General features: G+C 43.5%; 12 non-coding genes and 6 pseudogenes across 12 annotated transcripts; all 18 read right to left on the bottom strand.

Annotated features, from left to right (window-relative positions):
• Positions 1–8,761: 8,761 nt before the first annotated feature.
• On the bottom strand, positions 8,762–8,880 carry LOC142991611 (5S ribosomal RNA). The gene has a single exon (XR_012960979.1). It is a non-coding gene; the product is annotated as a 5S ribosomal RNA (ribosomal RNA).
• A 245-nt stretch (positions 8,881–9,125) lies between these two features.
• On the bottom strand, positions 9,126–9,244 carry LOC142991558 (5S ribosomal RNA; annotated as a pseudogene).
• Positions 9,245–9,683: 439 nt separating this feature from the next.
• LOC142991505 (5S ribosomal RNA) lies at positions 9,684–9,802 on the bottom strand. Its single transcript, XR_012960906.1, has one exon. It is a non-coding gene; the product is annotated as a 5S ribosomal RNA (ribosomal RNA).
• Positions 9,803–10,259: 457 nt separating this feature from the next.
• LOC142991549 (5S ribosomal RNA) lies at positions 10,260–10,378 on the bottom strand (annotated as a pseudogene).
• A 463-nt stretch (positions 10,379–10,841) lies between these two features.
• Positions 10,842–10,960, bottom strand: LOC142991501 (5S ribosomal RNA). The gene has a single exon (XR_012960902.1). It is a non-coding gene; the product is annotated as a 5S ribosomal RNA (ribosomal RNA).
• A 463-nt stretch (positions 10,961–11,423) lies between these two features.
• Positions 11,424–11,542, bottom strand: LOC142991585 (5S ribosomal RNA). Its single transcript, XR_012960954.1, has one exon. It is a non-coding gene; the product is annotated as a 5S ribosomal RNA (ribosomal RNA).
• Positions 11,543–11,787: 245 nt separating this feature from the next.
• Positions 11,788–11,906, bottom strand: LOC142991502 (5S ribosomal RNA). The gene has a single exon (XR_012960903.1). It is a non-coding gene; the product is annotated as a 5S ribosomal RNA (ribosomal RNA).
• Positions 11,907–12,372: 466 nt separating this feature from the next.
• On the bottom strand, positions 12,373–12,491 carry LOC142991529 (5S ribosomal RNA). The gene has a single exon (XR_012960930.1). It is a non-coding gene; the product is annotated as a 5S ribosomal RNA (ribosomal RNA).
• Positions 12,492–12,736: 245 nt separating this feature from the next.
• On the bottom strand, positions 12,737–12,855 carry LOC142991559 (5S ribosomal RNA; annotated as a pseudogene).
• A 448-nt stretch (positions 12,856–13,303) lies between these two features.
• Positions 13,304–13,422, bottom strand: LOC142991565 (5S ribosomal RNA; annotated as a pseudogene).
• A 460-nt stretch (positions 13,423–13,882) lies between these two features.
• Positions 13,883–14,001, bottom strand: LOC142991491 (5S ribosomal RNA). The gene has a single exon (XR_012960893.1). It is a non-coding gene; the product is annotated as a 5S ribosomal RNA (ribosomal RNA).
• A 245-nt stretch (positions 14,002–14,246) lies between these two features.
• On the bottom strand, positions 14,247–14,365 carry LOC142991574 (5S ribosomal RNA). Its single transcript, XR_012960943.1, has one exon. It is a non-coding gene; the product is annotated as a 5S ribosomal RNA (ribosomal RNA).
• A 245-nt stretch (positions 14,366–14,610) lies between these two features.
• LOC142991573 (5S ribosomal RNA) lies at positions 14,611–14,729 on the bottom strand. The gene has a single exon (XR_012960942.1). It is a non-coding gene; the product is annotated as a 5S ribosomal RNA (ribosomal RNA).
• A 445-nt stretch (positions 14,730–15,174) lies between these two features.
• On the bottom strand, positions 15,175–15,293 carry LOC142991542 (5S ribosomal RNA; annotated as a pseudogene).
• Positions 15,294–15,756: 463 nt separating this feature from the next.
• Positions 15,757–15,875, bottom strand: LOC142991517 (5S ribosomal RNA). The gene has a single exon (XR_012960918.1). It is a non-coding gene; the product is annotated as a 5S ribosomal RNA (ribosomal RNA).
• A 245-nt stretch (positions 15,876–16,120) lies between these two features.
• Positions 16,121–16,239, bottom strand: LOC142991538 (5S ribosomal RNA; annotated as a pseudogene).
• Positions 16,240–16,702: 463 nt separating this feature from the next.
• Positions 16,703–16,821, bottom strand: LOC142991500 (5S ribosomal RNA). Its single transcript, XR_012960901.1, has one exon. It is a non-coding gene; the product is annotated as a 5S ribosomal RNA (ribosomal RNA).
• A 245-nt stretch (positions 16,822–17,066) lies between these two features.
• On the bottom strand, positions 17,067–17,185 carry LOC142991569 (5S ribosomal RNA). The gene has a single exon (XR_012960939.1). It is a non-coding gene; the product is annotated as a 5S ribosomal RNA (ribosomal RNA).
• Between the last annotated feature and the right edge of the window lie 6,554 nt (positions 17,186–23,739).

Genomic DNA, 23,739 nt, shown 5'->3' with positions numbered 1-23,739 from the left:
TTTTCTCTAGTTTCAAGAATCGATGACCCGGGGGTCAAAATTTTTAGAAAATTTTCAATATTCCCCAATTTGTCCCAAATTTACACACATTGATGGCATTTCTGCCTGGATGCTGCGCCTGAAATTTTAGCTCTCTATCTCCTTCCTTGTCACAGATAGAAAATTTTCAATATTCCCCAATTTGTCCCAAATTTACACAAATTGATGGCATTTCTGTCTGGATGCTGCGTCTGAAATTTTAGCTCTCTATCTCCTTCCTTGTCACAGATATTGGCTTTTAAAGTTTTCTCCAGTTTCAAAAATTGATGACCCGGGTCAACATTTTTAGAAAATTTTCAATATTCCCCAATTTGACCCAAATTTACACAAATTGATGGCATTTCTGTCTGGATGCTGCGTCTGAAATTGTAGCTCTCTATCTCCTTCCTTGTCACGGATATGGGCTTTTCAAGTTTTCTCTAGTTTCAAGAATCGAAGACCCGCGGGTCAACATTTTTAGAAAATTTTCAATATTCCCCAATTTGTCCCAAATTTACACAAATTCTGTCTGGATGCTGCGTCTGAAATTTTAGCTCTCTATCTCCTTCCTTGTCACAGATATGGGCTTTTCAAGTTTTCTCCAGTTTCAAAAATCGATGACCCGCGGGTCAACATTTTTAGAAAATTTTCAATATTCCCCAATTTGCCCCAAATTTACACACATTGATGGCATTTCTGCCTGGATGCTGCATCTGAAATTGTAGCTCTCTATCTCCTTCCTTGTCACAGATATGGGCTTTTCAAGTTTTCTCCAGTTTCAAAAATTGATGACCCTGGTCAACATTTTTAGAAAATTTTCAATATTCCCCAATTTGCCCCAAATTTACACAAATTGATGGCATTTCTGTCTGGATACTGCATCTGAAATTTTAGCTCTCTATCTCTTTCCTTGTCACAGATATGGGCTTTTCAAGTTTTCTCTAGTTTCAAGAATCGATGACCCGCGGGTCAACATTTTTAGAAAATTTTCAATATTCCCCAATTTGTCCCAAATTTACACAAATTGATGGCATTTCTGCCTGGATGCTGCGTCTGAAATTTGAGCTCTCTATCTCCTTCCTTGTCACAGATATGGGCTTTTCAAGTTTTCTCTAGTTTCAAGAAACGATGACCCGCGGGTCAACATTTTTAGAAAATTTTCAATATTCCCCAATTTGTCCCAAATTTACACAAATTGATGGCATTTCTGCCTGGATGCTGCGTCTGAAATTGTAGCTCTCTATCTCCTTCCTTGTCACAGATATGGGCTTTCAAAGTTTTCTCCAGTTTCAAAAATTGATGACCCGGGTCAACATTTTAAGAAAATTTTCAATATTCCCCAATTTGCCCCAAATTTACACACATTGATGGCATTTCTGCCTGGATGCTGCGTCTGAAATTTTAGCTCTCTATCTCCTTCCTTGTCACAGATATGGGCTTTTCAAGTTTTCTCTAGTTTCAAGAAACGATGACCCGCGGGTCAACATTTTTAGAAAATTTTCAATATTCCCCAATTTGTCCCAAATTTACACAAATTGATGGCATTTCTGCCTGGATGCTGCGTCTGAAATTGTAGCTCTCTATCTCCTTCCTTGTCACAGATATGGGCTTTCAAAGTTTTCTCCAGTTTCAAAAATTGATGACCCGGGTCAACATTTTAAGAAAATTTTCAATATTCCCCAATTTGCCCCAAATTTACACAAATTGTAGCTCTCTATCTCCTTCCTTGTCACAGATATGGGCTTTTCAAGTTTTCTCCAGTTTCAACAATTGATGACCCGGGGGTCAACATTTTTAGAAAATTTTCAATATTCCCCAATTTGCCCCAAATTTACACACATTGATGGCATTTCTGCCTGGATGCTGCGTCTGAAATTTTAACTCTCTATCTCCTTCCTTGTCACAGATATGGGCTTTTAAGGTTTTCTCCAGTTTCAAAAATTGATGACCCGGGTCAACATTTTTAGAAAATTTTCAATATTCCCCAATTTGCCCCAAATTTACACACATTGATGGCATTTCTGCCTGGATGCTGCGTCTGAAATTTTAACTCTCTATCTCCTTCCTTGTCACAGATATGGGCTTTTCAAGTTTTCTCCAGTTTCAACAATCGATGACCCGGGGGTCAACTTTTTTCCAAAATTTTCGATATATTCCCCAATTTGCCCCAAATTTACACACATTGATGGCATTTCTGCCTGGATGCTGCATCTGAAATTGTAGCTCTCTATCTCCTTCCTTGTCACAGAGATGGGCTTTTCAAGTTTTCTCTAGTTTCAAGAATTGATGACCCGCAGGTTGACATTTTTAGAAAATTTTCAATATTCCCCTATTTGTCCCAAATTTACACACATTGATGGCATTTCTGCCTGGATGCTGCGTCTGAAATTTTAGCTCTCTATCTCCTTCCTTGTCACAGATATGGGCTTTTCAAGTTTTCTCCAGTTTCAACAATCGATGACCCGGGGGTCAACTTTTTTCCAAAATTTCCGATATATTCGCCAATTTGCCCCAAATTTACACACATTGATGGCATTTCTGCCTGGATGCTGCGTCTTAAATTTTAGCTCTCTATATCCTTCCTTGTCACAGATATGGGCTTTTCAAGTTTTCTCCTGTTTCAAAAATTGATGACCCGGGTCAACATTTTTAGAAAATTTTCAATATTCCCCAATTTGCCCCAAATTTACACACATTGATGGCATTTCTGCCTGGATGCTGCGTCTGAAATTGTAGCTCTCTATCTCCTTCCTTGTCACAGATATTGGCTTTTAAAGTTTTCTCCAGTTTCAAAAATTGATGACCCGGGTCAACATTTTTAGAAAATTTTCAATATTCCCCAATTTGTCCCAAATTTACACACATTGATGGCATTTCTGCCTGGATGCTGCGTCTTAAATTTTAGCACTCTATCTCCTTCTTTGTCACAGATATTGGCTTTTCAAGTTTTCTCCAGTTTCAAAAATTGATGACCCGGGTCAACATTTTTAGAAAATTTTCAATATTCCCCAATTTGTCCCAAATTTACACAAATTGATGGCATTTCTGTCTGGATGCTACGTCTGAAATTTTAGCTCTCTATCTCCTTCCTTGTCACAGATATTGGCTTTTAAAGTTTTCTCCAGTTTCAAAAATTGATGACCCGGGTCAAAATTTTTAGAAAATTTTCAATATTCCCCAATTTGACCCAAATTTACACAAATTGATGGCATTTCTGTCTGGATGCTGCGTCTGAAATTGTAGCTCTCTATCTCCTTCCTTGTCACAGATATGGGCTTTTCAAGTTTTCTCCAGTTTCAAGAATTGATGACCCGCGGGTCAACATTTTTAGAAAATTTTCAATATTCCCCAATTTGTCCCAATTTTACACAAATTGATGGCATTTCTGTCTGGATGCTGCGTCTGAAATTTTAGCTCTCTATCTCCTTCCTTGTCACAGATATGGGCTTTTCAAGTTTTCTCCAGTTTCAAAAATTGATGACCCTGGTCAACATTTTTAGAAAATTTTCAATATTCCCCAATTTGCCCCAAATTTACACAAATTGATGGCATTTCTGTCTGGATGCTGCATCTGAAATTTTAGCTCTCTATCTCCTTCCTTGTCACAGATATGGGCTTTTCAAGTTTTCTCTACTTTCAAGAATCGATGACCCGCGGGTCAACATTTTTAGAAAATTTTCAATATTCCCCAATTTGTCCCAAATTTACACAAATTGATGGCATTTCTGCCTGGATGCTGCGTCTGAAATTGTAGCTCTCTATCTCCTTCCTTGTCACAGATATGGGCTTTCAAAGTTTTCTCCAGTTTCAAAAATTGATGACCCGGGTCAACATTTTAAGAAAATTTTCAATATTCCCCAATTTGCCCCAAATTTACACACATTGATGGCATTTCTGCCTGGATGCTGCGTCTGAAATTTTAGCTCTCTATCTCCTTCCTTGTCACAGATATGGGCTTTTCAAGTTTTCTCTAGTTTCAAGAATCGATGACCCGGGGGTCAACATTTTTAGAAAATTTTCAATATAACCCAATTTGTCCCAAATGTACACACATTGATGGCATTTCTGCCTGGATGCTGCGTCTGAAATTGTAGCTCTCTATCTCCTTCCTTGTCACAGATATGGGCTTTTCAAGTTTTCTCCAGTTTCAAGAATCGATGACCCGCGGGTCAACATTTTTAGAAAATGTTCAATATTCCCCAATTTGTCCCAAATTTACACAAATTGATGGCATTTCTGTCTGGATGCTGCGTCTGAAATTTTAGCTCTCTATCTCCTTCCTTGTCACAGATATGGGCTTTTCAAGTTTTCTCCAGTTTCAAAAATTGATGACCCGGGTCAACATTTTTAGAAAATTTTCAATATTCCCCAATTTGTCCCAAATTTACACAAATTGATGGCATTTCTGTCTGGATGCTGCGTTTGAAATTTTAGCTCTCTATCTCCTTCCTCGTCACAGATATGGGCTTTTCAAGTTTTCTCCAGTTTCAAGAATCGATGACCCGCGGGACAACATTTTTAGAAAATTTTCAATATTCCCCAATTTGTCCCAAATTTACACAAATTGATGGCATTTCTGTCTGGATGCTGCGTCTGAAACTTAGCTCTCTATCTCCTTCCGAGTCACAGATATGGGCTTTTCAAGTTTTCTCCAGTTTCAAAAATCGATGACCCGCGGGTCAACATTTTTAGAAAATTGTCAATTTTCCCAATTTGTCCCAAATTTACACAAATTGATGGCATTTCTGTCTGGATGCTGCGTCTGAAATTTTAGCTCTCTATCTCCTTCCTTGTCACAGATATGGGCTTTTCAAGTTTTCTCCAGTTTCAAAAATTGATGACCCGCGGGTCAACATTTTTAGAAAGTTTTCAATATTCCCCAATTTGCCCCAAATTTACACACATTGATGGCATTTCTGCCTGGATGCTGCGTCTGAAATTTTAGCTCTCTATCTCCTTCCTTGTCACAGATATGGGCTTTTCAAGTTTTCTCCAGTTTCAAAAATTGATGACCCGCGGGTCAACATTTTTAGAAAGTTTTCAATATTCCCCAATTTGTCCCAAATTTACACAAATTCTGTCTGGATGCTGCGTCTGAAATTTTATCTCTCTATCTCCTTCCTTGTCACAGATATGGGCTTTTCAAGTTTTCTCTAGTTTCAAGAATCAATGACCCGCCGGTCAAAATTTTTAGAAAATTTTCAATATTCCCCAATTTGTCCCAAATTTACACAAATTCTGTCTGGATGCTGCTACTGAAATTTTAGCTCTCTATCTCTTTCCTTGTCACAGATATGGGCTTTTCAAGTTTTCTCTAGTTTCAAGAATCGATGACCCGGGTCAACATTTTTAGAAAATTTTCAATATTCCCCAATTTGTCCCAAATTTACACACATTGATGGCATTTCTGCCTGGATGCTGCGCCTGAAATTTTAGCTCTCTATCTCCTTCCTTGTCACAGATAGAAAATTTTCAATATTCCCCAATTTGTCCCAAATTTACACAAATTGATGGCATTTCTGTCTGGATGCTGCGTCTGAAATTTTAGCTCTCTATCTCCTTCCTTGTCACAGATATGGGCTTTTCAAGTTTTCTCCAGTTTCAAAAATCGATGACCCGCGGGTCAACATTTTTAGAAAATTTTCAATATTCCCCAATTTGCCCCAAATTTACACACATTGATGGCATTTCTGCCTGGATGCTGCGTCTGAAATTGTAGCTCTCTATCTCCTTCCTTGTCACAGATATGGGCTTTTCAAGTTTTCTCCAGTTTCAAAAATTGATGACCCTGGTCAACATTTTTAGAAAATTTTCAATATTCCCCAATTCGTTCCAAATTTACACAAATTGTAGCTCTCTATCTCCTTCCTTGTCACAGATATGGGCTTTTCAAGTTTTCTCCAGTTTCAACAATTGATGACCCGGGGGTCAACATTTTTAGAAAATTTTCAATATTCCCCAATTTGCCCCAATTTTACACACATTGATGGCATTTCTGCCTGGATGCTGCGTCTGAAATTGTAGCTCTCCATCTCCTTCCTTGTCACAGATATGGGCTTTTAAAGTTTTCTCCAGTTTCAAAAATCGATGGCCCGTGGGGCAACTTTTTTCCAAAATTTTCAATATTCCCCAATTTGCCCAAATTTACAATTGATGGCATTTCTGCCTGGATGCTGCGTCTGAAATTGTAGCTCTCCATCTCCTTCCTTGTCACAGATATGGGCTTTTAAGGTTTTCTCCAGTTTCAAAAATTGATGACCCGGGTCAACATTTTTAGAAAATTTTCAATATTCCCCAATTTGCCCCAAATTTACACACATTGATGGCATTTCTGCCTGGATGCTGCGTCTGAAATTTTAACTCTCTATCTCCTTCCTTGTCACAGATATGGGCTTTTCAAGTTTTCTCCAGTTTCAACAATCGATGACCCGGGGGTCAACTTTTTTCCAAAATTTTCGATATATTCCCCAATTTGCCCCAAATTTACACACATTGATGGCATTTCTGCCTGGATGCTGCATCTGAAATTGTAGCTCTCTATCTCCTTCCTTGTCACAGAGATGGGCTTTTCAAGTTTTCTCTAGTTTCAAGAATTGATGACCCGCAGGTCGACATTTTTAGAAAATTTTCAATATTCCCCTATTTGTCCCAAATTTACACACATTGATGGCATTTCTGCCTGGATGCTGCGTCTGAAATTGTAGCTCTCTATCTCCTTCCTTGTCACAGATATGGGCTTTTCAAGTTTTCTCCAGTTTCAACAATCGATGACCCGGGGGTCAACTTTTTTCCAAAATTTCCGATATATTCGCCAATTTGCCCCAAATTTACACACATTGATGGCATTTCTGCCTGGATGCTGCGTCTTAAATTTTAGCTCTCTATATCCTTCCTTGTCACAGATATGGGCTTTTCAAGTTTTCTCCTGTTTCAAAAATTGATGACCCGGGTCAACATTTTTAGAAAATTTTCAATATTCCCCAATTTGCCCCAAATTTACACACATTGATGGCATTTCTGCCTGGATGCTGCGTCTGAAATTGTAGCTCTCTATCTTCTTCCTTGTCACAGATATTGGCTTTTAAAGTTTTCTCCAGTTTCAAAAATTGATGACCCGGGTCAACATTTTTAGAAAATTTTCAATATTCCCCAATTTGTCCCAAATTTACACACATTGATGGCATTTCTGCCTGGATGCTGCGTCTTAAATTTTAGCACTCTATCTCCTTCCTTGTCACAGATATGGGCTTTTCAATTTTTCTCTAGTTTCAAGAATCGATGACCCGCGGGTCAACATTTTTAGAGAATTTTCAATATTCCCCAATTTGTCCCAAATTTACACACATTGATGGCATTTCTGTCTGGATGCTGCGTCTGAAATTTTAGCTCTCTATCTCCTTCCTTGTCACAGATATGGGCTTTTCAAGTTTTCTCCAGTTTCAAAAATCGATGACCCGCGGGTCAACATTTTTAGAAAATTTTCAATATTCCCCAATTTGCCCAAATTTACACACATTGATGGCATTTCTGTCTGGATGCTGCGTCTGAAATTGTAGCCCTCTATCTCCTTCCTTGTCACAGATAGAAAATTTTCAATATTCCCCAATTTGTTCCAAATTTACACAAATTGATGGCATTTCTGTCTGGATGTTGCGTCTGAAATTGTAGCTCTCTATCTCCTTCCTTGTCACAGATATGGGCTTTTAAAGTTTTCTCCAGTTTCAAAAATCGATTACCCGGGGGTCAACTTTTTTCCAAAATTTTCAATATTCCCCAATTTGCCCCAAATTTACACACATTGATGGCATTTCTGCCTGGATGCTGCGTCTGAAATTGTAGCTCTCTATCTCCTTCCTTGTCACAGATATGGGCTTTTCAAGTTTTCTCTAGTTTCAAGAATCGATGACCAGCGGGTCAACATTTTTAGAAAATTTTCAATATTCCCCAATTTGTCCCAAATTTACACAAATTCTGTCTGGATGCTGCGTCTGAAATTTTTGCTCTCTATCTCCTTCCTTGTCACAGATATGGGCTTTTCAAGTTTTCTCCAGTTTCAAAAATCGATGACCCGCGCGTCAACATTTTTAGAAAATTTTCAATATTCCCCAATTTGCCCCAAATTTACACACATTGATGGCATTTCTGCCTGGATGCTGCGTCTGCAATTTCAGCTCTCTATCTCCTTCCTTGTCACAGATATTGTCTTTTAAAGTTTTCTCCAGTTTCAAAAATTGATGACCCGGGTCAACATTTTTAGAAAATTTTCAATATTCCCCAATTTGCCCCAAATTTACACACATTGATGGCATTTCTGCCTGGATGCTGCGTCTGAAATTTTAGCTCTCTATCTCCTTCCTTGTCACAGATATGGGCTTTTCAAGTTTTCTCCAGTTTCAAAAATTGATGACCCGGGTCAACATTTTTAGAAAATTTTCAATATTCCCCAATTTGCCCCAAATTTACACACATTAATGGCATTTCTGCCTGGATGCTGCGCACTTTCATCATCATCATCATCATCATCATCATCATCGTCACACAGTGGCTCGTGTACTTCACTTCTCATGTGCATTCAATCTTCTCATATTATGCCCATGTGCAATACTCATTTTCTGAATGTATGCTTTCATATAAGATAAGATAAGATACAACTTTATTCTCCCGAGGGAAATTGCGTGTTGACAGAAGGAGTGTAACATGAGGGAGGAGGACCAGGTGAGGCCTGCTGCTCAGAGGGCCAAAATGCTTACGGCACCGGGTATTCCCAAGCGGTCTCCCATCTTAGTACTAACCTGGCCCGACGCTGATTAGCTTCCGAGATCAGAAGAGATCGGGCGTGTTCAGAGTGGTATGGCCATAAACGAGGAGAGCAGCCACACAGAGGCTCTTTATAGGTGAGACAGACCCAGTTCAAGTCACCGTGTACACATGACTACACTCAAGTTCATGTATATCACAATTTACATGATGCCTTCATCAGAAGAACACTAACATTTCAGATAAGATAAGACACAACTTTATTCTCCCGAGGGAAATTGTGTGTTGACAGAGGGAGTGAAACATGAGGGAGGAGGACCAGGTGAGGCCTGCTGCTCAGAGGGCCAAAATGCTTACGGCAGTGGGTATTCCCAGGCGGTCTGCCATCCAAGTACTAACCTGGCCCGACGCTGATTAGCTTCCGAGATCAGACGAGATCGGGCGTGTTCAGAGTGGTATGGCCGTAAACGAGGAGAGCAGCCACACAGAGGCTCTTTATAGGTGAGACAGACCCAGTTCAAGTCACCGTGTACACATGACTACACTCAAGTTCATGTATATCACAATTTACATGATGCCTTCATCAGAAACACACATTTCTGGATAATGAAGTCTTACCTAATGAAACTGATAATCATCACATAGAACATACAGAGGGACCACTAACATCTCTGACGCTCACTTTCATCATCATCATCGTCACACAGTGGCTCGTGTACTTCACTTCTCATGTGCATTCAATCTTCTCATATTATGACCATGTGCAATACTCATTTTCTGAATGTATGCTTTCATATATGATAAGATAAGATACAACTTTATTCTCCCGAGGGAAATTGCGTGTTGACAGAGGGAGTGAAACATGAGGGAGGAAGACCAGGTGAGGCCTGCTGCTCAGAGGGCCAAAATGCTTACGGCACCGGGTATTCCCAGGCGGTCTCCCATCCAAGTACTAACCTGGCCTGACGCTGCTTAGCTTCTGAGATCAGACGAGATCGGGCGTGTTCAGAGTGGTATGGCCGTAAACGAGGAGAGTAGCCACACAGAGGCTCTTCATAGGTGAGACAGACCCAGTTCAAGTCACCGTGTACACATGACTACACTCAAGTTCATGTATATCACAATTTACATGATGCCCTCATCAGAAACACACATTTCTGGATAATGAAGTCTTACCTAATGAAACTGATAATCATCATATAGAACATAAAGAGGGACCACTAACATCTCTGACGCTCACTTTCATCATCATCATCATCGTCATCATCATCATCGTCACACAGTGGCTCGTGTACTTCACTTCTCATGTGCATTCAATCTTCTCATATTATGACCATGTGCAATACTCATTTTCTGAATGTATGCTTTCATATAAGATAAGATAAGATACAACTTTATTCTCCCGAGGGAAATTGCGTGTTTACAGAGGGAGTGAAACATGAGGGAGGAGGACCAGGTGAGGCCTGCTGCTCAGAGGGCCAAAATGCTAACGGCACCGGGTATTCCCAGGCGGTCTCCCATCCAAGTACAAACATGGCCCAACGCTGCTTAGCTTCTGAGATCAGACGAGATCGGGCGTGTTCAGAGTGGTATGGCCGTAAAACAGGAGAGCAGCCACACAGAGGCTCTTTATAGGTGAGACAGACCAAGTTCAAGTGACCGTGTACACATGACTACACTCAAGTTCATGTATATCACAATTTACATGATGCCTTCATCAGAAACACACATTTCTGGATAATGAAGTCTTGCCTAATGAAACTGATAATCATCACATAGAACATACAGAGGGACCACTAACATCTCTGACGCTCACTTTCATCATCATCATCATCATCATCATCATCATCATCATCGTCACAAAGTGGCTCGTGTACTTCACTTCTCATGTGCATTCAATCATCTCATATTATGCCCATGTGCAATACTCATTTTCTGAATGTATGCTTTCATATAAGATAAGATAAGATGCAACTTTATTCTCCCGAGGGAACTTGTGTGTTCACAGAGGGAGTGAAACATGAGGGAGGAAGACCAGGTGAGGCCTGCTGCTCATTGGGCCAAAATGCTTACGGCACCGGGTATTCCCAGGCAGTCTCCCATTCAAGTACTAACCTGGCCCGACGCTGCTTAGCTTCCGAGATCAGATCAGATCGGGCGTGTTCAGAGTGGTATGGCCGTAAACGAGGAGAGCAGCCACACAGAGACTCTTTATAGGTGAGACAGACCCAGTTCAAGTCACCGTGTACAGATGACTACACTCAAGTTCATCTATATCACAATTTACATGATGGCTTCATCAGAAACACACATTTCTGGATAATGAAGTCTTACCTCATGAAACTGATAATCATCACATAGAACATTAAGAGGGACCACTTACATATCTGACGCTCACTTTCATCATCATCATCATCATCATCATCATCATCATCATCGTCACACAGTGGCTCGTGTTCTTCACTTCTCATGTGCATTCAATCATCTCATATTGTGCCCATGTGCAATACTCATTTTCTGAATGTATGCTTTCATGTAAGATAAGATAAGATACAACTTTATTCTCCCGAGGGACATTGGGTGTTGACAGAGGGAGTGAAACATGAGGGAGGAGGACCAGGTGAGGCCTGCTGCTCAGAGGGCCAAAATGCTCACGGCACCGGGTATTCCCAGGCGGTCTCCCATCCAAGTACTAACCTGGCCCGACGCTGCTTAGCTTCCGAGATCAGACGAGATCAGGCGTGTTCAGAGTGGTATGGCCGTAAACGAGGAGAGCAGCCACACAGAGGCTCTTTATAGGTGAGACAGACCCAGTTCAAGTCACTGTGTACGCATGACTACACTCAAGTTCATGTATATCACAATTTACATGATGCCTTCATCAGAAGAACACTAACATTTCAGATAAGATAAGATACAACTTTATTCTCCCGAGGGAAATTGCGTGTTCACAGAGGGAGTGAAACATGAGGGAGGAGGACCAGGTGAGGCCTGCTGCTCAGATGGCCAAAATGCTTACTGCACCGGGTATTCCCAGGCGGCCTCCCATCCAAGTACTTACCTGGCCCGACGCTGCTTAGCTTCCGAGATCAGACGAGATCGGGCGTGTTCAGAGTGGTATGGCCGTAAACGAGGAGAGCAGCCACACAGAGGCTCTTTATAGGTGAGACAGACCCAGTTCAAGTCACCGTGTACACATGACTACACTCACGTTCATGTATATCACAATTTACATGATGCCTTCATCAGAAACACACATTTCTGGATTATGAAGTCTTACCTAATGAAACTGATAATCATCACAAAGAACATACAGAGGGACCACTTACATCTCTGACGCTCACTTTCATCCTCATCATCATCATCATCATCATCATCATCATCATCGTCACACAGTGGCTCGTGTACTTCACTTCTCATGTGCATTCAATCTTCTCATATTATGCCCATGTGCAATACTCATTTTCTGAATGTATGCTTTCATATAAGATAAGATAAGATACAACTTTATTCTCCCGAGGGACATTGGGTGTTGACAGAGGGAGTGAAACATGAGTGAGGAGGACCAGGTGAGGCCTGCTGCTCAGAGGGCCAAAATGCTTATGGCACCGGGTATTCCCAGGCCGTCTCCCATCCAAGTACTAACCTGGCCCGACGCTGATTAGCTTCCGAGATCAGACGAGATCGGGCGTGTTCAGAGTGGTATGGCCGTAAACGAGGAAAGCAGCCACAAAGAGGCTCTTTATAGGTGAGACAGACCCAGTTCAAGTCACCGTGTACACATGACTACACTCAAGTTCATGTATATCACAATTTACATGATGCCTTCATCAGAAGAACACTAACATTTCAGATAAGAAATGACACAACTCTATTCTCCCAAGGGAAATTGCGTGTTGACAAAGGGAGTGAAACATGAGGGAGGAGGACCAGGTGAGGCCTGCTGCTCAGAGGGCCAAAATGCTTACGGAACCCGGTATTCCCAGGCGGTCTCCCATCCAAGTACTAACTTTGCCCGACGCTGATTAGCTTCCGAGATCAGAAGAGATCGGGCGTGTTCAGAGTGGTATGGCCGTAAACGAGGAGAGCAGCCACACAGAGGCTCTTTATAGGTGAGACAGACCCTTTTCAAGTCACCGTGTACACATGACTACACTCAAGTTCATGTATATCACAATTTACATGATGCCTTCATCAGAAACACACTTTTCTGGATAATGAAGTCTTACCTAATGAGACTGATAATCATCACATAGAACATACAGAGGGACCACTAACATCTCTGACGCTCACTTTCATCATCATCATTATCATCATTGTCACACAGTGGCTCGTGTACTTCACTTCTCATGTGTATTCAATCTTCTCATATTATGCCCATGTGCAATACTCATTTTCTGAATGTATGCTTTCATATAAGATAAGATAAGATACAACTTTATTCTCCCGAGGGAAATTGGGTGTTGACAGAGGAATTGAAACATGAGGGAGGAGGACCAGGTGAGGCCTGCTGCTCAGAGGGACAAAATGTTTACGGCAATGGGTATTCCTAGGCGGTCTCCCATCCAAGTACTAACCTTGCCCGACGCTGCTTAGCTTCCAAGATCAGACGAGATCAGGCGTGTTCATAGTGGTATGGCCGTAAACAAGGAGAGCAGCCACACAGAGGCTCTTTATAGGTGAGACAGACCCAGTTCAAGTCACCGTGTACACATGACTACACTCAAGTTCATGTAAATCACAATTTACATGATGCCTTCATCAGAAGAACACATTTCTGGATAATGAGGTCTAACCAAATGAAACTGATAATCATCACATAGAACATAACGAGGGACCACTAACATCTCTGACGCTCACTTTCATCATCATCATCATCATCATCATCATCATCATCGTCACACAGTGGCTCGTGTACTACACTTCTCATGTGCATTCAATCATCTCATATTATGCCCATGTGCAATACTCATTTTCTGAATGTATGCTTTCATATAAGATAAGATAAGATACAACTTTATTCTCCCGAGGGAACTTGCGTTTTCACAGAGTGAGTGAAACATGAGGGAGGAGGACCAAGTGAGGCCTGCTGCTCAGAGGGCCAAAATGCTTACGGCACCGGGTATTCCCAAGCGGTCTCCCATCCAAGTACTAACCTGGACCGACGCTGATTAGCTTCCGAGATCAGACGAGATCGGGCGTGTTCAGAGTGGTATGGCCGTAAACAAGGAGAGCAGCCACACAGAGGATCTTTATAGGTGAGACAGACCCAGTTCAAGTCACCGTGTACACATGACTACACTCAAGTTCATGTATATCACAATTTACATGATGCCTTCATCAGAAGAACACTAACATTTCAGATAAGATAAGACACAACTTTATTCTCCCGAGGGAAATTGCGTGTTGACATGGGGGGTGAAACATGAGGGAGGAGGACCAGGTGAGGCCTGCTGCTCAGAGGGCCAAAATGCTTACGGCACCGGGTATTCCCAGGCGGTCTCCCATCCAAGTACTAACCTGGCCCGACGCTGATTAGCTTCCGAGATCAGACGAGATCGGGCGTGTTCAGAGTGGTATGGCCGTAAACAAGGAGAGCAGCCACACAGAGGATCTTTATAGGTGAGACAGACCCAGTTCAAGTCACCGTGTACACATGACTACACTCAAGTTCATGTATATCACAATTTACATGATGCCTTCATCAGAAGAACACTAACATTTCAGATAAGATAAGACACAACTTTATTCTCCCGAGGGAAATTGCGTGTTGACATGGGGGGTGAAACATGAGGGAGGAGGACCAGGTGAGGCCTGCTGCTCAGAGGGCCAAAATGCTTACGGCACCGGGTATTCCCAGGCGGTCTCCCATCCAAGTACTAACCTGGCCCGACGCTGATTAGCTTCCGAGATCAGACGAGATCGGGCGTGTTCAGAGTGGTATGGCCGTAAACGAGGAGAGCAGCCACACAGAGGCTCTTTATAGGTGAGACGGACCCAGTTCAAGTCACCGTGTACCCATGACTACACTCAAGTTCATGTATATCACAATTTACATGATGCCTTCATCAGAAACACACATTTCTGGATAATGAAGTCTTACCTAATGAAACTGATAATCATCACATAGAAGATACAGAGGGACCACTTACATCTCTGACGCTCACTTTCATCATCATCATCATCATCGTCACAAAGTGGCTCGTGTACTTCACTTCTCATGTGCATTCAATCTTCTCATATTATGCCCATGTGCAATACTCATTTTCTGAATGTATGCTTTCATATAAGATAAGATAAGACACAACTTTATTCTCCCGAGGGAACTTGCGTGTTCACAGAGTGAGTGAAACATGAGGAAGGAGGACCAGGTGAGGCCTGCTGCTCAGAGGGCCAAAATGCTAACGGCACCAGGTATTCCCAGGCGGTCTCCCATCCAAGTATTAACCTGGCCCGACGCTGCTTAGCTTCTGAGATCAGAAGAGATCGGGCGTGTTCAGAGTGGTATGGTCGTAAACGAGGAGAGCAGCCACACAGAGGCTCTTTATAGGTGAGACAGACCCAGTTCAAGTCACCGTGTACACATGACTACACTCAAGTTCATGTATATCACAATTTACATGATGCCTTCATCAGAAACACACATTTCTGGATGATGAAGTCTTACCTAATGAAACTGATAATCATCACATAGAACATAAAGAGGGACCACTAACATCTCTGACGCTCACTTTCATCATCATCATCATCATCATCATCATCATCATCATCGTCACACAGTGGCTCGTGTACTTCACTCCTCATGTGCATTCAATCATCTCATATTATGACCATGTGCAATACTCATTTTCTGAATGTATGCTTTCATATAAGATAAGATAAGATACAACTTTATTCTCCCGAGGGACATTGGGTGTTGACAGAGGGAGTGAAACATGAGGGAGGAGGACCAGGTGAGGCCTGCTGCTCAGAGGGCCAAAATGCTTACGGCACCGGGTATTCCCAGGCGGTCTCCCATCCAAGTACTAACCTGGCCCGACGCTGCTTAGCTTCCGAGATCAGACGAGATCAGGCGTGTTCAGAGTGGTATGGCCGTAAACGAGGAGAGCAGCCACACAGAGGCTCTTTATAGGTGAGACAGACCCAGTTCAAGTCACCGTGTACACATGACTACACTCAAGTTCATGTATATCACAATTTACATGATGCCTTCATCAGAAGAACACTAACATTTCAGATAAGATAAGATACAACTTTATTCTCCCGAGGGAAATTGCGTGTTCACAGAGGGAGTGAAACATGAGGGAGGAGGACCAGGTGAGGCCTGCTGCTCAGAGGGCCAAAATGCTTACTGCACCGGGTATTCCCAGGCGGTCTCCCATCCAAGTACTAACCTGGCCCGACGCTGATTAGCTTCCGAGATCAGACGAGATCGGGCGTGTTCAGAGTGGTATGGACGTAAAAGAGGAGAGCAACCACACAGAGGCTCTTTATAGGTGAGACAGACGCAGTTCATGTCACCGTGTACACATGACTACACTCAAGTTCATGTATATCACAATTTACATGATGCCTTCATCAGAAACACACATTTCTGGATAATGAAGTCTTACCTAATGAAACTGATAATCATCACATAGAACATAAAGTGGGACCACTAACATCTCTGACGCTCACTTTCATCATCATCAACATCATCATCATCATCATCATCATCGTCACAAAGTGGCTCGTGTACTTCACTTCTCATGTGCATTCAATCTTCTCATATTATGCCCATGTGCAATACTCATTTTCTGAATGTATGCTTTCATATAAGATAAGATAAGACACAACTTTATTCTCCCGAGGGAACTTGCGTGTTCACAGAGTGAGTTAAACATGAGGAAGGAGGACCAGGTGAGGCCTGCTGCTCAGAGGGCCAAAATGCTAACGGCACCAGGTATTCCCAGGCAGTCTCCCATCCAAGTACTAACCTGGCCCGACGCTGCTTTGCTTCCGAGATCAGACGAGATCAGGTGTGTTCAGAGTGGTATGGCCGTAAACGAGGAGAGCAGCCACACAGAGGCTCTTTATAGGTGAGACAGACCCAGTTCAAGTCACCGTGTACGCATGACTACACTCAAGTTCATGTATATCACAATTTACATGATGCCTTCATCAGAAGAACACTAACATTTCAGATAAGATAAGATACAACTTTATTCTCCCGAGGGAAATTGCGTGTTGACAGAGGGAGTGAAACATGAGGGAGGAGGACCAGGTGAGGCCTGCTGTTCAGAGGGCCAAAATGCTTACGGCACCGGGTATTCCCAGGCGGTCTCCCATCCAAGTACTAACCTGGCCCGACGCTGCTTAGCTTCCGAGATCAGACGAGACCGGGCGTGTTCAGAGTGGTATGGCCGTAAACGAGGAGAGCAGCCACACAGAGGCTCTTTATAGGTGAGACAGACCCAGTTCAAGTCACCGTGTACACATGACTACACTCAAGTTCATGTATATCACAATTTACATGATGCCTTTGTGACATACCCCCCATTTAGTCTTTTCTTTGGTCCCTTTTCCATTAAGTTGTGGCCTTTTATTTTCTTTTGTTACGATGTTGTTGCATGTTTTGGCCAGAAGTGGCGCTGTAGTACTGGGATATAATGCAGTTGCATAACGGTGAGAGAGAGAAGAAGTAGCCACTGAGAACGGAAGGCGGGAGATGTAAATGGTGAAGTGAGCTGTATTGTGGAAACTTTGGATTAAACAAAAAACTTTTCCCAGCACGCCGTTGAGAGTATTACTTTCTTCAAGTGTGCAACAAAATTGGCGCCCGAACAGGGACTCAACGTGATACAAAAAAGAAGTCTGAAGAAAAAAAAAAAGAACGAATGTTGGAACACGCAAAATGGAGCTGGAGCAGTTACAGGATCAGCTAACGGAGCTACTGTGTCGGCTAAACGTGGAACAGCTAAAAGAAGTGTGTATCCGAGCAAAGTTTCATCAGACAAGGAGAAGAAACACACGTTGATCCGAGCAATTAATGAGTCAGTAGAGAATGCTTTTGAAGTGGAGGAACAAGATGTAGCAGAGACATTTGGGCAAGAGTTGTTAGCTACAGCTAAGCGATTGAGAGAAAACGCGCCCAAACCAGAGAGGTATGATAAAAATGAAGAGGAGCTACAAAAGCTACAAAAACAGTATGCTGAAATGCAGTTGACATTCCAGACGTCGACCAAAATGCTCGAGGAGGAAATGAGTCGGCTTCGGGAAAAAATGAACAGGACGGCTAGCCCGCCAGAACTCCCATTCTCCAGAGCCCCTGAAGTGGTTATCAGACGCGAGTTTCGGATTAATGGCCAGATAGGTGAATTGGGGCAGAAAGACAAGTTATCATACACTAACCTCATGTACCAAATAGACTCTGAAAAACGTAAAGGCCACAGTGATGTAGAAATTGTTGAAGCCGTAGTAAAAGCTGCTACACCAGGGCTCAGTTTACGTGATATGCTGGAAGCCAAAAATAATTTGACACTCGTGCAGTTGAAGACGATTCTTAAAGCCCATTTCAAAGAAAACAACACTACAGATATGTTCCACAGACTCATTAACATAACTCAAGATGCAAAAGAATCCCCTCAGAATTTTCTTTTTCGTGCAGTTGAACTCAAAGAGAGGCTACTGGCGGCTGCAGAAGATGCCAGCTCAGATGTACAGTATAGCCCAGACCTCATTCAGAAGAAGTTTCTTAGGTCAGTCAGTACAGGACTACTGAGTGATAATGTTAAAATGCAGCTGAAACCTCACCTAGATGATCTAGGAGTGACTGACGAGATATTGATAGAGAAAATGAATGATGCTGCTGCTGTTGATTGGGAGACACAGCAGAAATTGAAGAAAAGTATCCCAAATAAGCCAGCCAGAATAAATGAGCTAAAAACAGAAACAACTACTTACCAGCTGTATAGTGACAGGGAAACAGACAATGACCAGCCATCTGAACACAGCACTTCAGTCAAGGCCAGTGTTAAAAGTCAGAAGATAAAAACTCCAAAAAGCTCTTCAGAAACTGAACTGATGGATGCAGTGAAACAGCTGAGAGAGGAAGTGGCTGAGCTGAGGAAGAATGTTCAGTACTCAGCACGACCATCTCACCAGTTCCAAAACAGAGGGAAGAGGGCATGCAGAGGATGTCAAGACCGGGGTGAAGAGGAACAGTGTGACCACTGCTTCAAATGTGGCCTGAGTGGACACCTCTCAAGAGGATGCAGAGGCCAAAGGAACTCAAGAGGCAACACTGATTCAGCTAATATCAAAGGACAGACTGTAGAATGTACCTCCCCTGACACTCAAGAACAGCATAGCAGGTCACTCAACACCCCTACTATTCTTAGAGAAAGCATTGTACAATTAGAAGAGAGACTGCGAGCAGAAAGGTGTTCCCCAGGTGGAAGATTGGCAGGTTCTGCTTATATTAGCCACATCTCCCCTCGTCACCATTCACAGCTGCTGAGACTTATTGGAAAGAAGTGCATGGTGAGTTGCTACCTAGATGGGGTGAAGACTCAAGCCTTATGGGACACTGGATCGCAAGTCTGCCTTATCAATGAGACCTGGAGGAAGAACTGCATCCCAGAGGTGAAGGTACGGAGCACTGAAGAACTCCTCGGCCCTGGTCCTTTTGTGGGGAAAGCTGTCAACCAGACCGACATCCCTTTCCTAGGCTGGGTGGAGGTCACGTTCCACCTAGACCCATCACATGCTCCATAGTTCACGCTTCAGGTGCCCATGCTCGTGACAGGTGAGAAAGGAGCAGCAGAAGAGCCAATCATTGGTTACAATGTAATTGAACTGTTGTTAAAGAATGGTGTGGAGGGTCCACATGAAGTAATAACACAGGCTGTGAGCACAGCTTTCTCTTTTAGCTGTAAAAAGACTGAAATGTTAATGAAAATTATTCAAAACAGTGACCCTGAGTGCAGTGACGGCCTAGTGAGAGTGGGCAGGCAGAAGGAAGTGATCCCAGCAGGTCAGGTGAGAACTATAAAATGTGCTGTGAGAACAGGTCCTCTACTGTCCAGTCAATAAGCCCTTTTTCTGCCTGATGAACATGCCCCCTGGCCAGATGGCCTGAGAATGTCAGAGAGCATGATGACTCTTAGCGAAGGGACATATTCTCGCATAGCACTGCCCATCACCAATAACACCTGTCATGATGTCACCCTGAGCCCACGCACAGTGTTGGGGCAGGTTCAACTGGTCAAAGCTGTCTATCCAGTGGACGCCAAGCCAGTCACTCCTCGACCAGCTTCTCCAGTCGAACGTCCAGAGGTCAGCAGGGAGGATGAGCCTGAGCCTGATGGAAGGACAGCGGTGGACGAGGAAAGGTGGGACCCACCAATCACACTGATTCACCTCCCCCTTGCTCAGCAGCGACAAGTGAAGCAGATGTTGAGGGAGGAATGCAGAGCGTTCGCCAGAGACGATGATGATGTGGGATACATCCCTTCCCTACAACTGAAAATCAGACTCACAGATACAACACCGGTAAGACGTACCTATGTGTCTGTGCCTAAGCCACTTCACAAAGAAGTAAAACAGTACTTAGAAGACTTGTTAAATAGGGGCTGGATCCAAAAATCTAGGTCACATTACTCATCTCCCATTGTCTGTGTGCGGAAAAAAGATGGGAACCTCCGTCTGTGCTGTGACTACAGAGAACTCAACCGTAAGTCTCTGCCAGATCGCCACCCTATTCCCCGCATTCAAGATATGCTAGATAGTTTACATGGGAGTGCATGGTTTTCAGTGTTAGATCAAGGCAAGGCCTACCATCAGGGGTTCGTGGAAGAAAGTAGTAGACCACTCACAGCTTTTATAACACCCTGGGGCCTATATGAGTGGATCCGAATCCCTTTTGGCTTGTCTACAGCACCCTCCGAATTCCAGCGCAGCATGGAGGAGTGTCTATCTGGACTCAGAGATGAAATTTGCGAGCCATATCTAGACGATAATCTGGTTCATAGCCAAACATTTGATAATCACCTGAAAGATGTGAGAAAAGTGCTTCAGCGCTACCAACAGCACGGGGTGAAATTGACTGCAAAGAAATGTGAGCTCTTTAAGAACCAGGTCAGATTTCTGGGAAAGATCGTATCGAAGGAAGGCTACACAATGGATCCTGCAGAAGTAGCCCCAGTGCAAGAGATGAAGCAGAGGAAGCCAGCGACAGTGGGTGAGGTGCGGAAAGTGCTAGGATTCATCTCATACTACCGAGCCTATATCCCAAACTTCTCTCGCATAGCTAAGCCTCTCTATGCACTGCTGTGCGCTGAGATACCAGGCAGTGAGACCCCTAAAGGCACAAAGAAGCAGAAGGCTGGGGTGAGAAAGACAAAGCAAAGCCAGGTACCCTCACGTCAACGTATCAGGTGGACAGAAGAACACAGTACAGTTCTCAGTCAGCTGATAGATTACCTCTCCAGTCCTCCTGTGCTGGGCTACCCAAACTTTGAAGAACCGTTCATTATGCATTGTGATGCGTCCCAGGATGGACTTGGAGCGGTGCTCTATCAAAAACAGGAGGGAAGGTTAAAGGTCATTGCGTATGGCTCCCGCACACTCTCTGCTCCAGAGAAGAATTACCATCTACATTCTGGTAAGCTAGAGTTTTTAGCAATGAAATGGGCTATATGCGAGAGGTTTAGGGATTATTTGTATTACACTCCATCGTTTGTAGTATATACAGATAATAACCCTCTGACATATGTGCTGACAACAGCTAAATTGAATGCCACGTTGCTGAGATGGGTGGCTGAATTGGCAGACTTCAATTAAGTACAGGCCAGGGAAGTCTAACTCTGACGCAGACGGGCTATCGAGAATGCCCCTTGACATAGAGAAGTATATGCTAACCTGTTCACAAAAGATACAGTCTGAGATCTTGGCCAGTGTCTCCAAAGGGTTGTCAGTTCACCAGGTGGAGAGAGAGCCGTTGCTGTGTCCAGTGACCATCACCACAGCCATCGCAGAGCTGAGCAGTGAGCCGCGGATGAACGCAGCAAAGCAGATCGCCCCTCAAGCACTGAGAGCCGCTCAAGACGAGGATCTACTGCTGAAGCAGGTGAAACAGCAGGTCGCACAACAGCAGTGGCCGAGGGTGAAAGACACTCACAGTGAGTTGGCAGTGTTTGCAAGGGAGAAAGCGAAGTTGGTGATTGATGCTGAGGATGTTCTCCGGCGACAGACAGCAACACGCACACAACTGGTTGTGCCTCCAAAGTTCCGTCCCCTCATCCTGAGAGAGCTGCATGAAGAGATGGGACACTTGGGCGTTGAACGGACACTCCATCTGATCCGTGAGCGTTTCTTTTGGCCTCATATGCAGAGAGACGTTGAGCATCACATCAACAAGGTCTGTAGCTGTGTGAAACGGAAAAGACCACAGAAAGCAGTAAGAGCACCACTTACCAGTATTGTGACAACATACCCCTTTGAGCTGGTCTCAATTGACTTCATGCACCTAGAGAAGTGTAAAGGAGGATATGAGTACATTCTGGTGGTCATGGACCATTTTACACGATTCGCTCAGGCGTATGCATGTACTAACAACAGTGCTCGAACTGCAGCTGAGAAGATATTCGGTGACTTTGTCCTCAAATTCGGCTTCCCCACGAAATTACACCATGATCAGGGTAGAGAATTAGAGAATAAGTTGTTTGCAGAGCTCCAAAAATACTCTGGCATCCAAGGTTCTCGCACCACCCCGTACCACCCCCAGGGGAACGGTCAAGTGGAACGCTTCAACCGCACCCTGCTGGCCATGTTGCGTAACCTAGATGACCAAGCTAAAGCAGATTGGAAGAATTCTCTTGCCAAAGTAATACACGCCTACAATTGCACGCGCAATGAGTCCACTGGATAGGCACCATATTACCTGCTCTTTGGTCGTAACCCCAGATTGCCTATTGACATCATGTTCAGTATCCCCCACAGTGATGGCAGTGCATCTCATGATGACTATGCCAAGAAATGGAAACAGAGGATGGAGGAGGCGTACCAGTTAGCCTCCAAGGCTGCGAAGGCAAGCGGAGAGAGGGGGAAAAACCTGTATGACCGGAAGGTTCAAGGTGCAGAGCTGTATCCTGGCTGCAGAGTTCTCATTAGGAACTTGACTGAAAGAGGTGGACCCGGAAAACTCAGGTCATTCTGGGAAGACAAAGTCCATGTAGTGGTCAAGAGAAAACACCCAGAAAGTCCAGTTTATGAAGTACAACCAGAGGATGGCCAGGGCCGCACCAGAGTGCTTCATCGAAATCTGCTGCTCCCCTGTGACTTCCTGCCAGTTGAGTCACACAAGCCTGAAAAGAAAAGAGGTGAGAGACCACACAAAGAGAAAAAGACACCGACAAAACAGAATGCAGAACCCGAGTGTTCATCTGACTCTGAAGAGGATGACTGGCGATGCATGTCCAGATGGCCCCAAGGAGACTCCGCAGCACAAACCAGAAGGAACCTCAGACCAGAGGCTACAGAGTTTCAGCCACGGGCTGCAACACCAGCACCTGAGGGAGACGATGTGATGGGAGAACAGACCCTGTGGACATCAGACACGGACAGAGAGCAAGAAGAACAGATCGGGACTGGACTGGAAAATGAAGTGACTGTGACAGCAGGCCTGAGTGAGGATATAGAAGAGGCTGAGCTGGAGACCGCAAGCAATGAGGGAGAAGAGTATCCATCATCTTCACCACCTGCGAGACGATATCCTTTCAGAAATAGACCTGCACCCAAAACACTCGCATATGATAGGTTGGGGCAGCCCACAGTTAATTCAATTAAAGTTATGAGATTATATGATGCACTTTAAAGTTGTAAGTTCAAGCCATCTAGTTTTAAGATGAATACAATTTGTTAGTTCATGTCAAAGTCATATGATGGATGGTAAATGTTAATGTGTTGTTTAAAAGAAAAAAAATA

Source organism: Genypterus blacodes, unplaced genomic scaffold (assembly GCF_046128005.1).
Source record: "Genypterus blacodes isolate CSIRO-AG114 ecotype Tasmania unplaced genomic scaffold, CSIRO-AGI_Gbla_v1 ptg000019l_1, whole genome shotgun sequence".
NCBI lineage: Eukaryota > Metazoa > Chordata > Actinopteri > Ophidiiformes > Ophidiidae > Genypterus > Genypterus blacodes.
Note: the sequence above shows the minus strand (reverse complement) of the source record. Positions and strands in the feature narration are given on the sequence as shown.